Source organism: Equus przewalskii, chromosome 28, assembly GCF_037783145.1.
Source record: "Equus przewalskii isolate Varuska chromosome 28, EquPr2, whole genome shotgun sequence".
Classification (NCBI taxonomy): Eukaryota; Metazoa; Chordata; class Mammalia; order Perissodactyla; family Equidae; genus Equus; species Equus przewalskii.
The window spans coordinates 2,472,824-2,484,955 of record NC_091858.1 but is presented as its reverse complement, the minus strand read 5'-3'; the positions used below and the strand labels follow the sequence as shown (position 1 = coordinate 2,484,955).

At 38.4% G+C, this 12,132-nt stretch overlaps 1 pseudogene; it reads right to left on the bottom strand.

The window, feature by feature from the left end:
- Positions 1-11,885: 11,885 nt before the first annotated feature.
- Positions 11,886-11,984, bottom strand: LOC139080166 (U6 spliceosomal RNA; annotated as a pseudogene).
- Positions 11,985-12,132: the final 148 nt, after the last annotated feature.

Below are 12,132 nucleotides of genomic sequence, written 5' to 3'. Positions count from 1 at the left end.
GTTCTGCCTGTCCTGATCCCTTAAGGGGCCATTTTTGGGGCCAGGACAAGAGAAACACTCTCATATCCCATGAATTTCCTCCACTCCAGGCATTCTAGCCATCAAAATTCCCTCCAATTCAAAACACCCTTCCCATTTCTTCCTAAGCAGCAACAGTGAAATTATTTCTTGATGACTAAAGGAAACGGAAGATTTTCAGTCTCAGATGGCAGACTGAGTACATAAATTTATTAACTCTGCATCAAAATGCTAATAAATAATATTTTGAAAATTCCAACAATAAAGAGAATAGGAGGGGCTGTCATCAACAATCAAGGGAGTTCAACAAATTTCTGTAAAACAAAAAGTGTATAGACTGATGAAAAAGACTCTAAAAAGCCTAGATTATTGGTGGGACTATACTGCAGGCATTGAGTGAAGTGGGACTAACGTGGGAATTAGTTACAGATCTATACATTAAAATCAATTTCCTACCATAATTCTGCCCGACTGCCCTGTGCAAGGTGTCTTGTAGCCAGATGTTTAACTCCTAAGCAGAGAAAAAATATCATTTCTACAGAAATCAAAAGAACTCTCCAGGAAGGACTGAAGTGGCTAGAGCGGTGCTGGTGGTCCAGAGGAGGCTCGCTTCCTCTCAGCACACTGCATCCCCACGGCGTCCTCCCAGCCTGTTGCCCAGACCACAGCGGAGCGCGTCCAGGTGGAAACTCCTACCTCTGCGCCCAGGACTCTCACTCAGTCTTTGAATTTCCTCATTGTCAAATATAAACAGACACCCAAAGATCATCAGACATTTGAGTCAAACCTGCAAAATGGAAGAGAAAGAACAAGGAAACAAAGCGCAAAACTGTCCCTAAAGGAGATGGAACTAATGAATGAGACAGGAGATAGCCCTTTAAATGATATAACTGGTACCACCATGGAGACACGACTAAATAGCATGTCCATTAAACAAGGATGGAAGGCTGTGGAAAGAAAGAGAAAATCAGAAACAGCTCTTGGAAATAAAAAAAAAAAGGAAAAGAAAAAAATTACTGAAAATGCAAATTCAATAGAAGGGTTGGAAGATAATCAAAGAACTCTTTCAGAAAGTAAACCAAGGGGGCCAGCCCCGTGGCCGAGTGGTTGAGTTTGCACGTTCCACTTCAGCAGCCTGGAGTTTTGCTGGTTCAGATCCTGGATGCTGACATGGCACCGCTCATCAGGCCATGCTGAGGCAGCGTCCCACATGGCACAACCAGAAGGACCTTCAACTAGAATATACAACATATACTGGGGCGCTTTGGGGAGAAGAATTAAAAAAAAAGAAAGAGAAGAAGATTGGCAACAGATGTTAGCTCAGGTGTCAATCTTTTTTTGAAAAAAAAAAAAAGAAAGAAAGAAAGTAAACCAAAACAGCAAACATACAGAAAACTGAACCAAAAAATAAGACACATGGAGACTCAATCTAGGAAGCCCAACATACAGCTCGTAAGAATTTTAGAAAGAGAGAACAGAGAAAACAGAAGGAATGAGTTTATTAAAAAAAAACCCAAAACATAAATTCCAGAAGTTGTAGAGAAAGAAACTACAGGATGTCCAGAAAGATAAGTGAAAAAAAAACAGCCACATCTAGAAATTTCACTGTGAAATTTGAGAACTCCAGAGATTAAAATTCTAAAAACCTTCAGAGAACAAAACAGGAAGGAAGAAGGCTAAGATATTCATTGTGCCAGAATGAGAGCAAAAATAGTCACTTTCAGATAGGCAGTTCCAAGAAAATTTACTTCCTACCCTACCTTTACTGCAAACACTTGGGAAGGTTTTCTGGTAAAATGAGGAGTAGGAGCTAGGATACAGTGGATGCGAGGCAGGGGAGTAATGAAGGATGGTGCCACGATGACATCTGTGTAGCAGTCCCAGAAAACAACCAGGTCCAGATTAGAGCATGGGGGTCCTGGAAGGGAGGTCCCTGGGGACAAAATGGTACGACCATTTATTTAGACCAAATAGAATGATTGTGCACTCAGGAAAAGTAAATGAAGACATAATAATGGCATTGGGTCCAAGAAGGTAACCAGAAACTCCAGGGAAAATAAAAAGCTGTAGAAAAAAAATCCCACAGTCTAGCATGAAAACTGAAGTTTCAAAAAGAAACATGGAATAGTTTCCAGCAATGGATAACATGAATAAGAACCTGGAAGATAGTGGGGAGTTCAGGAAGACGTATTCTGTTAACACATATGTTCCTCTCAGAATACCCACAAAAGAGTAATTAGAAACCCCAGAGGGAAAGTCTAAGAAAGACTTTTCCAAATATAAGGTAATCTAAGATGTGACATCCTTTGATTTTGTGTTAGGACCCTTCGTATTTGAGTGGCACGTGCTCAGGAGAAAGCATTGTGTTTATAGATGCTATTTAACTACTTAGTGAACAATTTTTACAGTCGTAATGTCGTAAATTCTGTGAATTATTTTTAATGTTTAGAATAAACTTATAGACAAAGAGCAGAAAAGTTCATTATGGTTGCAAAGCAGTCTATAAATGTAACCAACTTGGGTATTTTAAAACAAAGGTTCAGCCGACGAAGGTGGAGATGGAAAGAAAGAGCCAGGCTGCTAACATTCACAACACAACTTGGGAGGTTGTGGAAACAGCCCATTGTAGGGAACAAGAGAGCGAGGTTTAAGTGTCCTTTGAGGGTTGCAACGGTGTCAGGGAGCTAAATCCTTAGCTGTCGTAGCAGGAAGTGGATAGATAACATTTAAAGCTGATGAATTGAGAGTAATATAAATACATAGCGGTGTTGATGTATCATTTACTGACGTGGAGCTAACTACTAGAATAAACGAAAACAGAACAAGGCTACAAGTGGTGACTATGGCGGTAGGAGAGGAGGCAGAGAGGAGTGGGACAGGGGACTGTTTACTTTCTTTTAATCCCTTTACAATGTTTTTTCATCTGACAAAAATGCTAATATTTTTTTCAGTTTAAATTAGTCTAGAACGCACTGCATATTATGTTAACACTTTTTACATGTTTCTATTTTGACGTGGTGAACGTTTACATAAGAACTACTATTATTCCCATTTTACAGATAGGACACTAAGGCTTAGAGATGTTAAAAAGATCATTCAGTGCTGCACAGCATGTAAGAGCAGAACGGAAATTCCAGCCCAGGTCGAAGGAGCTCGTGTTCCTGATGCGATATCATCGTTCAGAGGATTTTCAGCCTGATACCCAATGCTCAGATGAAGGATGCAAATTTACCAGAACAGGAATAGTGCTAGGAACAAACAGAGCAGGGTTTTCTCCACAGCTCTGAAGAATATAAGGTTACACACATCACAGAGTCAGAAGAAAAGAGGCAAGCTGAGTATTTATGGGACTGTTTTAAAGAAAGCATTATCTGTGATTAGAGGAATTTCTAAAGAGAGTTCTCAATGTGGATTACAGAATTTCTAGGAAAATGATCTATATAAACCCATTGACTTAGCTCTGACATGGTCCCCACCCTCTCCCAGAGCGTATGCACCCCACACACGCATGCCCAAGAAGTATCGTTAGAACCACCAGGTCTTGGGTCTTGAACTTCCTCTTTGTGACTGAGTCAGTATGGCTTCAGCGAAGCTGTCTCGCCCTGACCTCTAATATTCTTTGGGAAAACTTACCTTGGCTACAGGTACTGAAGAGAAGGTTAGTCATGGACCTTCTGATCCTTCCATCACCCCAGAGAGAGGTGTGGTGGAGTCTCCCTCCATCAGTCTTCCTTTTCAGGGCAAGTGAGGGAAACTGTCTTGTTTGAAGGATTTGGGTGCCTGCTATTTAAGGAGCCATCTGGGAACTCCAGATGCCCAACCTGGGGAGAATTTTTGGCTCATAAAATATTGCAATTCCCCTTGCTCGGGGAAAGAAGCTACCCGTCCCATGGAAAGCTGAGCAAGGGTACAGGGATTCTAGCTCTCAGCCCCCTCCTGTACCCTCCCCTCTCCCCATCCCAGCTGGCTCATTGTCCAGACAATCCAGAATTAGTTTCGTTCACCAGTTTCAGACAGTTCTGTTTATTTCATGACAAACCCCTAGCCCTCCTGAAGCTGCTGTAGCTGGAAGCGCAAGTCAACCCTAAGCAGCCACGTGGAGGGGGTGCTCTTCCGTCCTTCCATCCTCACCGGCTTTAAAGCACTGACACCACTGACTACTCCCTTTTCTTGAAACTCAAACTTCTCTTGGCTTTTCCAATATTCCAATCTCTCTTGAGATTCCTTCTGCTGACCTCCATCTCGTTCACTAGCTCTTTTTATGCCATCTAAATGTGAGAGTTGTAAAAAGTTAATGGATAATGTTTAAAATGGAAAACAAATCCAAGAATTTTAATATTTTTATAATAATTAGAAATATGAGAAATAGAAGCACATAAATAACTAAAAGAGTTGCACATGTTTTCTCTGGGAAGATTAGGAATTACTGGCAAGGAGAGGTACTGTTTTTTTGTAACAATTCTTATATACTATTTGACTTTTTAAACTAACTATGGCTATTTCTTTGATTGAAATTAAAATATACTTTAAAAATCTCAGTAGAAAGGCTGGAAGATAAAGAAATCTATATATATACTGATATGTGGAGATATCTCTAAGATTTGTTAAGAGATAAAAATCACAAAGGAAAACAGTGGTTGGTATGTGGCTATGTGTGTGTATACATGTGTATGCAATGCTCATATAAGTATAGACTCTCTCTGGGAAGATGTAAAATCATTTCACAGGAGTGGTTCACTCTGGGAAGGGAAACTGGATAGTCAGAGGACTGGGCTGGGACAGAGACTTCTCATGGCATACGCTTTTTATTTTTTGAGTTCTGCATTATGTGCTTTTTTTTACTTATTAAAAGAAAATTCTACTCATCCAAATCTGATTTAAAGTAATGTTTAGCAAGCAGCTCTTAAATGCAGTAGCTCCAAAGCTTTTATTAAAATATCTGTGAAGATGAAAGTTCATACTATCACAAAAAACTAAGACTGATGGACAACAATAAAGATTCTAGGAGGACTCATTCTTAATTATAAGTCAAATGAAGGTAAGTTGCAAACACATACCCAACTTTCATTTCAGGGCATGCCACCTTCAGTTTACAAAACAGAGAATACTTTTTTTTTTCAAAAGATTTTATTTTTTTCCTTTTTCTCCCCAAAGCCCCCCAGTACATAGTTGTATATTCTTAGTTGTGGGTCCTTCTAGTTGTGGCATGTGGGACGCTGACTCAGCATGGCTTGACGAGCAGTGCCCTGTCTGCGCCTAGGACCAGAACCAAGGAAACACTGGGCCGCCTGCAGCGGAACGCGCGAACTTAACCAGTCGCCCACGGGCCAGCCCCGAGAATACATTTTTAATGGTGGAAAATGCTTTAAAGCTTACACCCCACTCACAGCTCAGAGGTTTAGGGTCCATTGTTCATTCATTCTCATGACAAACATTAAGTGCTCAAGTATCGTGTGAGATACTGTCCTGGTGCTGGTGCTGAGACGGTGTGTGGGATACTCATGGGCACGGCCATCACGCAACTAGAACCTAGCCAGAAGAATGGGGAAGCAGTCTCCTCCTAGCTGGGACTGGTTTGTGTTTTTTTTAAACAATACCAGAGCACAGTTGCCACCAGCCCCACCTCCAGCCCACCCACACCCCTTTGTCGTCTATGTACCTATGTTAAGAGACAGGAAGTTCCAGGTGATAACTGGAGGTGGTACAGAATATTCCTCACAAGTAAACAACTGCTGGTCGGGGCAGACAGGAAGAATCCTGGAAGCTGTGCATACCCAAATTGTATTTTCTTTGTTTAGAATATTCCAGAATTAGGCAGATTCTGAAGAATCTGGAGATTGTGTCACCTCAGCAGAGCAGAAGCACTGGCTGGAAACGTAGACTTGGACTGTGAGCTGGATTCACCCGCCTCCTCTCCACTGGAGGATCGATGACAAGATTTTAACCATCACTAAATAGACACAGAGTGAGGCCAAAGGCAGCACATGTACACTATAGATTGAAAAATGTAGTCTTATTATCCAATCAAAAAAAATCAAATGAGGCCTATAAAAACACATCACAACAAAGAGAAGGGAACAGCATACTGAAGACTTTGAGGAGACCTCCAAAAACCAGAAGAAACTTTCAGAAACTGTGTCCTTAATAGAATGCAAAAAGATATGGTCAATATGAAAAACAACAGAAAAGTCATAAAGAGTAAATAGAGTAAGATGAAAAGACATCAGAATGAAATTAAAAGGGCCATGGATAAGATAAAAAAAAAAAAAATAACATGGAAACTAAAAAGAAAACAGCAAAATAAAATCTATAGATGAGAATTGATTCTGCAGAAAATCGAATAAGTAACATAAAGGAAAAATGTGGGAGACTGACCCCATTAATGGCCCTAATTTATAGTCTCCCTCTATCCATGCTCCTTGCCCCATAATTTTGAAGCTCGTTCCGCTTTGTCTTTGGTCTCAGCCATTGACTGGCCAAAGAGACCCACACAGAGGCTTGAAGAAGGGCTTGAGCACTTTCGCTCTTCACCGGCCCCTCTGCTTTTGCCATGAGATTGTGCCTAGGCTAGCCTTCAGGAGGATGAGTGACCACACGGAGCAGAACTGAATCATTCCAGCAAAAGGTACCTAGACAGCCAATTGCTGGTCAACCCTCCAGCTGACCACAGAATAAGAGCAAGCCAAGCTATGGGCTGAGTTCAACTCAGATTAGCAAAACCTCCTCCCTACCTGTAGACTCTTGAGAAATAACACACGGTTATCATTTTAAGGCATTACATTTTGAGATGATTTGTTACACAGCAGTAGCTAACTGATAACACAAACTTGAGAAAGTATCCCAGAATTAGAGGAAATAACAAGGAAATAACAAAGAAACAAAAAGAGAGAATGTGGGTATGGAGGACAGAGAAAGGAAATCCAACATGTAAATAATAGATATTTCTGCAGAAGACATCAGAATAAATCAAACAGAAGCAATTATCAAAAACAAAATTAAAAAAAAAATTTCTGGGATGAAGAAAACCTATGTGCTCAGATTAAAAGTGTTCATCAACTTTAAGACAAAATTTATTTATTTTTATTGCAGTAACATTGGATTATAACATTATATAGCTTTCAGATGTACATCCAAAATTTATTTTAAAAGGCTTATATCAAGACACAATCTAACAAATTTTGTTTACATGAATATTTTCTTATTTAGTCTTTTAATATGGTAAATTACATTGATTGACTTTTGCATGTTGAAATAGCTTTGCCTTCCTGGGATAAATCCCACTTAGTTGTGATGTATTATCATTTTTGGTAAATTTCTGGGCTCAATTTGCTAATATTTTATCAGGAATTTTTGTATTATATGTTCATGAGAAATATTGGACAGTAGTTTTTTGTGTGTGTGCGTGACTTTTTTTTTTATTGAGTTAATGATAGGTTACAATCTTGTGAAATTTCAGTTGTACATTAATGTTTGTCATTCGTGTTGTAGGTGCACCACTTCACCCTTTGTGCCCACCCCCCACCCCACCTTTCCCCTGGTATCCACTAACCTGTTCTTAGTCCATAATTTGAAATTATTGGACAATAGTTTTTTTTGTAATATCTTTGTCTGGTTTTGGCATCAGAGTAACACTGGCCTCATAAAACTCCCTCCTTTTCTATTTTCTGGAAAAGGTTGTGTATAATTGGTATTATTTCTTCCTTAAGTGTTGGGTAGAATTTGCTGGTGAAATCACTTGGGTCTGAAATTTTCTTTGTGAGAAAGTTTTAATTTAATTTTACTACAAATGTAATGTATTCAATAGACACAGGACTATTTCAGGACATCTATTTTTTCTTGAGTGAGTTTTAGTTTTTGTCTTTCAAGGAATTGATTGATTTTATCCACATTGTCAAATATATGGGTATAGACTTTTTCTTAGTTTTCCACTATTATCTGTCTAATGGCTGTACGTTCTATAGTGATAATGGCAATTCATGACTTCTCTCTTTTTTTCCTTGGTCAGCTGGCTAGAGGTTTTTCAAAGTTTCTTTTTTTTAAATCTTATCAAAGAACTAGCTTTTGGTTTCATTGATTTTTCTATTGTTTTCTCTTTTGTTTCTAATTGTATTAATCTCAGCTCTTATCTTTTTATTTTCTTCTTTCTGCTTGCTTTGGGTTTAATTTGCTCTTTTTCTATTTCATAAGGTGGAAGTTTACATTATTGTGTGTTGTGGATTGAAGGTTTGTGTTCCCTCCCAGATTCATATGCTGAAGCCCTATGTGATGCTATTTAGAGGTGGGGCTTTGGGGTGGCGATTAGGGTTAGATGAGGTCATGAGAGTGGGGGCCTCATGATGCGATTAATGCCCTTATAAAAAGAGGAGGGGACACGGAATCTGTCTCTGAGGGCCGTTGCCAAGAGCCCAGCCGTGCCGGCACCCTGATCTCAGACTTCCAGCCTCCAGAACAGTGAGAAATAAATGTTTGTTGTTCAAGCCGCCCGGTCTGTGGTAATTTTTTTATAGCGGCCCACACTGACTGAGACTGTTTGAGGCCTTTCTGCTTGTCTAATATAAGTGTTTAGTGCTATAAATTCCCCCTAAATTGCTTTAGGTGCATTCTACAAATTTTGACATGTTGATTATTTATTTTAATTCAGTTCAAAATATTTTCTACTTATCCTTTAGACTTCCTCTTTGACCCAGAGGTTATATACGTGTTGTTTAATATTTTGAGATTTTTTTCAGGTATCTTTCTTTTATTGACTTTTGTTTTATTTTGTTATGGTCAAGGAACATATTTAATATGATTTCAATTTTTGAAAATTTGTTAAAGTTTGCTTTGTGGCCCAGAATATGGTATATATTGATGAGATGATAACTTTCTTAGTTGTTTAGGAAAGAGTAGGTTATCACTCGTAGGCAAAAGCATCCTAGGGCATACACTATTTCAGTCCGAACTTTGACTGAAAGCAAGAAACAAGATAATGGAACTAGCTTCAAACAAATTATAGCAATAAATGCTTTACTCTAGCTATTACATTCTCTCTTATAAGCCGAAGATTTTCAGATTGAGTAAAAAACAAGACCAATCTATATTTCTTGTAAGAAGCAGCTTAAAACAATTTTGTCAAAAGAGTGTTAAGATAAAGGATGAGCAAACATATCAGGCTACTGCAAACAAAACCTACAGCAAGAATTACGATACAGTCACACATCACTTAATGATGGGGACACATTCTGAGAAATGCATCATTAGGTGATTTCGTCCTCGTGCAAACATCATGGAGTGTACCGAACAGGAACAAAATTTGCCACTCCAAAATGTGCCTCTTTAACATGAGGATTATTTTAGGCTGATTATTTTTAAGAAACAAAAGACTCACAAACTTGTTCTTGTTACCTCCTCCTTAACTTCTTAAAAGAATTCAGATAAAATTCTCAGGAAGTGAGCTATCACCTTAGCATAACGTGAACTAGATGACGGACAGAGAGGGACCTAGAAAAACCTGTTTGTTGGGCTCCCCTCTGTTCTTTTCTGTGTGGCCAAACCAACACTTGTTTTTCAAATGTTTGCTTCTTTTCACCTGCCTATGAATTGCCTTCTTCCCCTCTGAAGTCCCTGACCCTCCCCACCACCACCATCTTCTTTTGTCTTTAGCTGAGGGGAGTATTTAAGGTGAGGGCTTCGGCCATTTTGTCAAGTTACTTGGTTTTCCTGGGTTTCTCCCAGGTACACATGCTATTAAACTTTTGTTTGTTTTTCTCCTGTTAATCTGTCTCATGTCAATTTAATCCTTAGGCCAGCCAGAAGAACCTAGAAGGGTAAGGGAAAATTTCTTCCTCCTCTGCAGTACTTATAGAAACCTAGATGGTATAGCCTACCACATGCCTAGGCTGTATGGTACCAATCTTCTGGGACCACCGTCATATATGCAGTCTGCTGTTGATCACAACACCATTATGTGGCACATGACTTTATGTTTTGTAAAATGATGAGATGTGGAAGATATGCTTTTCACAAACTTTTATGTGTTGAAGAGTAGAGCATCAAAATGTGTAAAGCAAAAACTTAATAGGAGTGTGTTTAATATACCTCTGAATATTTGACAGATCAAATAGACAAGAAATGTCAGGGATATAGAGCAGGAGTTGGCAAACTTTTTCTGTGAAGAGGGAAATAGTACATATTTTAGGCATTGTGGGGCACACACAGTCTCATGTTCTACTTTGTTTTTTTCACAGCCCTTTAAAAATGTAAATATCATTCTTAATTGGTGGGCTATATAAAACCAAGCCATAGGCTGGACTTGGCTCTTGGGCCATAGTTTGCCAACCCCTGAAATGGAAAATTCAAATAATATATTTAATAAGGCAATGTAATGAATTTAAAAGTTGTATCTCAAACTTAGTACATTACGTTTTCTATGCTTATACAATGAGAGATGTTTTGGTCGTAAGTTTAGAAACCCTCTTGAATTAGCTTAGGTGGTGAAGGAGTCATTATTAAGAGCCACAGAGTCCTCTCTCAGAAGCCATAATCCAACTGGCTTCAGGTCCAACCCTGGTCCAAGTGGCTATGACCAAGGAAACAGGTCCCACCCCATGCATGGAAAAAGGCATTGTCAGAAAAGGGGATCAGGATCAAAGCAGATACTCAGAAGATATCTGTGACATGACAACCTTTAGAGAACAAGTGTGTTTGTACACATACACACACACACATGCTCACACAGATGCTCATTTCTCCAAGGATGGCACCTCCTAACGTGATCCCATGTCTCCAGTGATTTTCAAATTGTGGGTTGCAACCTATTAATGGTAATAAAAGCAATTTAGTGTGTTGTTTGGCACTTTAATAAATGAAATAAAATAACAGAAAATATCAGAATGTCTTACCTGTAAGGTTAACTATTGTTTAGAGATTTTTAATTTGTTTTATATGGAAATACATATTAGTCTAAAAAGTTTACCAAATGCTGAATCCCCATGTACAACCACAGCTGCCCTCATCCCTCACACCAAAGGAGGGAAGCCCACATCTCATTCCTTTTCTCGGCCAGGCTTGACCTGGTCCAGCTCTGCCTCCCTACCATCCCAGGGCATATGGACTAAATGATCAATTCACCACCTCCCACCACACTCGCCAAAAAAGGGGGCTGTCCTGAGGCATGAGGAAGTGACACTGGGCATTAATTGTCTAACTGTATGAAGTTTTGATAGTAAAGTTATGCGATCTTGGTACAATGAAGAGGAGATTGCGAATCTTTTCCTGTGTTCTGCACCATTTTAAATAACATTAGCACTATTTACACTTTGAAAGTTTGAAAAGGACTCAGCTAGAGTCAGCTAGAATATGTGTCTGTTTCATTGGCAATTTTTTTTTTCAAGGCCAATTTCAACTTTTCCAAGGTTGTTGTTCCATTCAGTTTTACCACTTTTTTTGCAGTATTTTGCTCATTTATGTAAAATCATTAATTTTGTCCAACTTTTCAAGTGTATTAATATTATTTTGTAGAAGTCCTTCTCATACTTATTAAATCTCTTCTGCATCTAAGTTTGTCTCCTTTTTAACATTTAATGAATGTATTTATTTTTCTTAATTATACTTGCTAGAGGTATGTCTATTTTATTGTCGATTGTTGTTTTTGGAGAAATAGCTCTTGAATTTAATTCTATCATTTTGCTTTTCAAAATTTATTTATTTTAGCTCTTAACTTTCTCAGTTTCTTTCTTCTGCTTTCCTTGGATTAAAAAATTTCTTTTTGCTATTTCTTTACTAATTTTTTGAGAAGAATTCTTGATTTATTTATTTTAACTTTTTTCTAATTAATAATGAAATCATTTCAACTGGTGAATTTTCTTGAATACAGGTTTGGCCTTACTACATAATTGGAGTATTTTATATGTTATCGTTGCGCAGGGGCCATGCTAATCTTCTCTGTATGGTTCCAATTTTAGTATACGTGCTGCCGAAGCGAGCACTGGAGTGTTTTAAATGTTTATTGACTGTCTTAATTGAAACTTCTGTTTTTAATTTCTAAAATTATTGTATTGTGACAACAGAATGTGGCCTGTATATTTTTGGCTTCTTGAAATTAAATGAAATTTGTATTTCTGATTAATACTTGAG